The sequence below is a fragment of the Nansenia antarctica genome, assembly GCF_963989245.1.
Source record: "Nansenia antarctica genome assembly, chromosome: 11".
Lineage (NCBI taxonomy): Eukaryota > Metazoa > Chordata > Actinopteri > Argentiniformes > Microstomatidae > Nansenia > Nansenia antarctica.
In genome coordinates this window covers 28,804,969-28,809,968 of record NC_137681.1, presented here as the reverse complement: position 1 = coordinate 28,809,968, position 5,000 = coordinate 28,804,969, and the positions used below count along the sequence as shown (strand labels likewise).

The following is a 5,000-nucleotide window of genomic DNA, read 5'->3' as shown; positions in this document are numbered from 1 at the left end:
TTTGAATTATACTCTAACAGTTGATGACTTGAAAATTATACTGATTGTCATTTGCATCGACTATTTAGGAAAATCTGAGAAAAATATCATTTGCATAATAATTTGGAACGCAGTGTAGTGTTATTGCACATTCATTTAAAGTGTCGCAGTTTGCAGGCTTGAAATGTACACATTTGTGCCTCAGCACTACACCTGATTTTTTCAATCCAGCAGCTGCCATCAATCCGTCCAGACTGTCCAGGGCCCAGAACCTAGGTCTTTGCTGTGTTCAGGGCCTGGATGGCCCTGGGGTAGAAGCTGAGCTTCAGTCTGTTTGTCCTTGCGGCCATGGTCCTGTACCGCCTTTTCGAGGGCAGCCGGGCAAAGTGTTCGTACCCAGGGTGGGTTGGGTCTCTGGAGATCTTGGAGGCCTTCCTGAGGCAGCGTGTGTTGTACAGCTCTTCCAGAGAGGGGAGGGGGGCGCCGGTGATCTTCTGGGCTGTTCTCACGACTCTCTGTAGCGCATTTCTCTCTGCGGTTGTGCAGCTGGAGAACCAGTTGCAGATGCAGTAGGTGAGGATGCTCTCCACTGCGCCGCGGTAGAAGGCCACCATTATCTCCTGCTTGATGTGTTCCTTCCTGAGGACTCTCAGGAAGTAGAGCCGCTGTTGTGCCTTCTTGATGGTGGCTGCTGGTTTGGATGTGAAAGGTCCAAGCCCATTGGTCAGGCTGCCAGTCACACAGACAAACAAGAACAACAACAGTACTACTCTCCCTCCCCTACCCACGCTGCACCTCACCCGTCCGTGTCGGTGTCTGTCTCACCGTATCGACTAGCCTAGCCACCTAGCCACTGGAGATATTGTGATGATTTTTTTGTTGCCGTTGTCTAGGTAACTGTTGTCTAATGGGCTCCCAGAATACACAGAGAGGTCTATGAAACCCTTTTGTTAGGTACACTTGGTGTATTTGTGAGCATAACCCTTATTGCCCTTCAAGCCTTTGAGCTGATAGCAGCACCCCCCCCCCCTGGCTATCAATCCTGTGAGACAGAGAGACGGAAGGAGAGAGAGGGAGAGAGAGGGAGAGAGAGGGAGAGAGCGGGAGAGAGGGAGAGAGCGAGAGAGAGAGAGCGGGAGAGAGAGGGAGAGAGAGAGCGGAAGAGAGAGGGAGAGAAAGAGGGAGCGGGAGAAACTGAGGGAGAGAGAGGGAGAGAGGGAGAGAAAGAGGGAGAGGGAGAGACTGAGGGAGAGAGTGGGAGAGAGAGAGGGAGAGAGTGAGAGTAAGAGAGAGAGGGAGAGAGAGAGAGAGAGAGGGAGAGAGGGAGAGTAAGAGAGAGAGAGAGAGAGAGAGAGAGAGAGAGAGAGAGAGAGTGGGAGAGTGGGAGAGAGGGAGAGAGAGAGAGACATGGGCCAAAGCAGGAGACTATCTATCAGAGGCCCGGCGTCCCATTGGCTGGCAGGGGGTTCGGCCATGACAGATGGAGAGGAGTTCAAGGGGGTTGCCATAGTAACCATCGCTAGGCTACCTTAGCGCAGCAGCGGCCCCGTGGCTCGGCGTGTCCATACGGTGAGACAGACACCGACACGGACGGGTGAGGTGCAGCGTGGGTAGGGGCGGGAGAGTAGGACTGATATTGTTGTTGTTGTTTGTGAGGCATTGTTGCGCAACGACAAGAGTGTGTGTCAAGGTCGCTGTGAATCACTGCCTCCATTTAGCTGCTGCACAGCAACCACCTGGTCCTCTGAGAGGAGGAGGGATGATGGAGATGGAGGGATGATGGAGATGGAGGGATGATGGAGGGATGATAGAGATGGAGATGGAGGGATGATAGAGATGGAGGGATGATAGAGATGGAGGGATGATAGAGATGATCTTTCAGTGGCTAGTTGGACAGAATCTGCTACACAGTAGACAATCGTATCGTCAGCATAAAGATGAGCTTGGCAGTTTTTTAGTGCGGAGGTTATATCATTTATGTACAGAGTAAAGAGGATTGGACCTAATATAGAACCCTGCGACACACCTTTCGAGATGGGCAATAAATCTGATTGTCTATATCTGTACCACAGGTCTGTGTACAAAAGAAGAGATTTGGTGTGGCTGCATTCTCTTTTTATGCTCCAGATTGTGGAATGCACTGCCAGTTTACATTAGGGATGCAACCTCAGCACATATGTTCAAGTCAAGACTAAAAACTCATCTTTTTAATATTGCCTTTAAATGACTTAATAGTTAAATGATGATGATATAATGATGATATAATGATAGACACTTTGAGCTGCAACGTTTCCTGGAAAAGCGCTATACAAATAAAAGTTATTATTATTATCGAGATGGAGATGGAGATGGAGGGATGATAGAGATGGAGAGATGATAGAGATGGAGATGGAGAAATGATAGAGATGGAGATGGAGGGATGATAGAGATGGAGAGATGATAGAGATGGAGATGGAGGGATGATGGAGATGGAGGAGAAAAAGAAAAAAGAGTTCTCACAAGTATCGCGAGATTAATCCAAATAAGCCTGGATTTTGTGATGAGTCTCGCGAGACTTGTCACTGAATAAGCTTGGATTTTCCTTTAGCGGCGTTGATGGAATACCCCGCTATCATCCTTTCACTGGGATGTTTACAGACGAAGGTAGAGGCCCTGGCCACAGCACCAGCCAGAAACGGCCTTGTCAGGGTTGATGAGGGGCTGATGACGCGTGCTAAAAAAAGACACGCTTATTTCTCTCTACCGTCTTTCTACGTGGAGCTCTCTCTGTCTCTCTCTTTCTCTGTCTCTGTCTCTCTCTTTCTCTGTCTCTGTCTCTCTCTTTCTCTGTCTCTGTCTCTCTCTTTCTCTGTCTCTCTCTCTCTGTCTCTTTCTCTGTCTCTGTCTCTCTCTTTCTCTGTCTCTCTCTCTCTGTCTCTTTCTCTGTCTCTGTCTCTCTCTCTCTCTGTCTCTCTCTCTCTGTCTCTCTCTCTGTCTCTTTCTCTCTCTCTCTGTCTCTCTCTTTCTCTGTCTCTCTCTCTCTCTGTCTCTTTCTCTGTCTCTGTCTCTCTCTCTGTCTCTCTCTCTCTGTCTCTCTCTCTGTCTCTTTCTCTGTCTCTCTGTCTCTCTCTCTCAATCTCTCTCTCTCTCTCTCTCTGTCTCTCTCTCAATCTCTCTCTCTGTCTCTCTCTCAATCTCTCTCTCTCTGTCTCTCTCTCTCTGTCTCTCTCTCTCTCTCTCTGTCTCTCTCTCTCTCTTTGTCTCTCTCTCTCAATCTCTCTCTCTCAATCTCTCTCTCTGTGCCTCTCTCTCAATTTCTCTCTCTCTCTCCCTTAAACACTCTCCTTCCCAAAAAAAATTGTAATTCTGCTTTTATAGGGGTTTTTTCCCTTCTCTACCAATCTTTGGGGGGGAAATAGAAGTAGAAATGGGCCTCCACCACACCTCCTCCAACACAACCCCTCCACCACAACTCCTCCATCACAACCCCTCCACCACAACTCCTCCACCACAACTCCTCCACCACACCTCCTCCACCACAACCCCTCCACCACAACCCCTCCACCACACCTCCTCCACCACAACTCCTCCACCACACCTCCTCCACCACACCTCCTCCACCACAACCCTCCACCACAACTCCTCCACCACAACTCCTCCACCACACCTCCTCCACCACAACTCCTCCACCACACCTCCTCCACCACACCTCCTCCACCACACCTCCTCCACCACACCTCCTCCACCACAACTCCTCCACCACACCTCCTCCACCACACCTCCTCCACCACAACTCCTCCACCACACCTCCTCCACCACAACTCCTCCACCACACCTCCTCCACCACAACTCCTCCACCACACCTCCTCCACCACACCTCCTCCACCACAACCCCTCCACCACAACCCCTCCACCACACCTCCTCCACCACACCTCCTCCACCACAACTCCTCCACCACAACCCCTCCACCACACCTCCTCCACCACACCTCCTCCACCACACCTCCTCCACCACAACTCCTCCACCACACCTCCTCCACCACACCTCCTCCACCACACCTCCTCCACCACAACTCCTCCACCACACCTCCTCCACCACAACTCCTCCACCACACCTCCTCCACCACACCTCCTCCACCACACCTCCTCCACCACACCTCCTCCACCACACCTCCTCCACCACACCTCCTCCACCACAACTCCTCCACCACAACTCCTCCACCACACCTCCTCCACCACAACCCCTCCACCACACCTCCTCCACCACACCTCCTCCACCACACCTCCTCCACCACAACCCCTCCACCACACCTCCTCCACCACAACTCCTCCACCACACCTCCTCCACCACAACTCCTCCACCACACCTCCTCCACCACAACTCCTCCACCACACCTCCTCCACCACAACTCCTCCACCGTGTCCACCGGACCGTGGCATTCCTGCACAGCACCCCGAGCACCGGACCTTCTCACTGACACATGCAACTGCTTCTCAACCCTCTCGGGTTTCTCCAAACCCTCCCTGCTGGCTGCTTACTGTCTGTCCCATTGCATGCCTGTTGACTTTCCTGTGTCTGTCCAAATGTGCATACTGTATGTATTGCTTCTTTTTTTTCTTCACCCCATTGAACCTGTTAAAAGAGGAAACAGTGCAAAACACCCCCAATCACCTAGAAGCTCCTAACGAGATGTGGCAACCGCTAAGAGCCAATCCTCTATAGTGCCATGCCGAGGGAGCCGCCATATGGATCATTTCTCACATAGCTGCCTTCCCTGGCTTCTCTGTGATCAATCATCACCACCTGTCTATGTGCTCTACTGCTACAGTATCATACAATATACTGGAGCAATAATATATATAACCTATGCCATTTATATATTTATAATATTATAGACACAGTACCAGTCAAAGTTTTAAATTAACCATCTCTCTCCGTACCCCTCCCTCCCTCCCTCCCTTCCTCTCCGCCCCTTCCAACTCCCTCCCTCCTTCTCTCCCCCTCCCTCCCTCCCTCCCTCCCTCCCTCCCCGACTCCTTCT

The 5,000-nt window shown here is 51.3% G+C and overlaps 1 protein-coding gene across 1 annotated transcript in view; it reads left to right on the top strand.

Moving 5' to 3' along the window:
* Positions 1 to 5,000, top strand: part of myo1d (myosin 1D) — a gene marked incomplete at both ends in the record, with an annotated part of 200,657 nt that overhangs the window by 195,390 nt on the left and 267 nt on the right. The window lies entirely within an intron of this gene.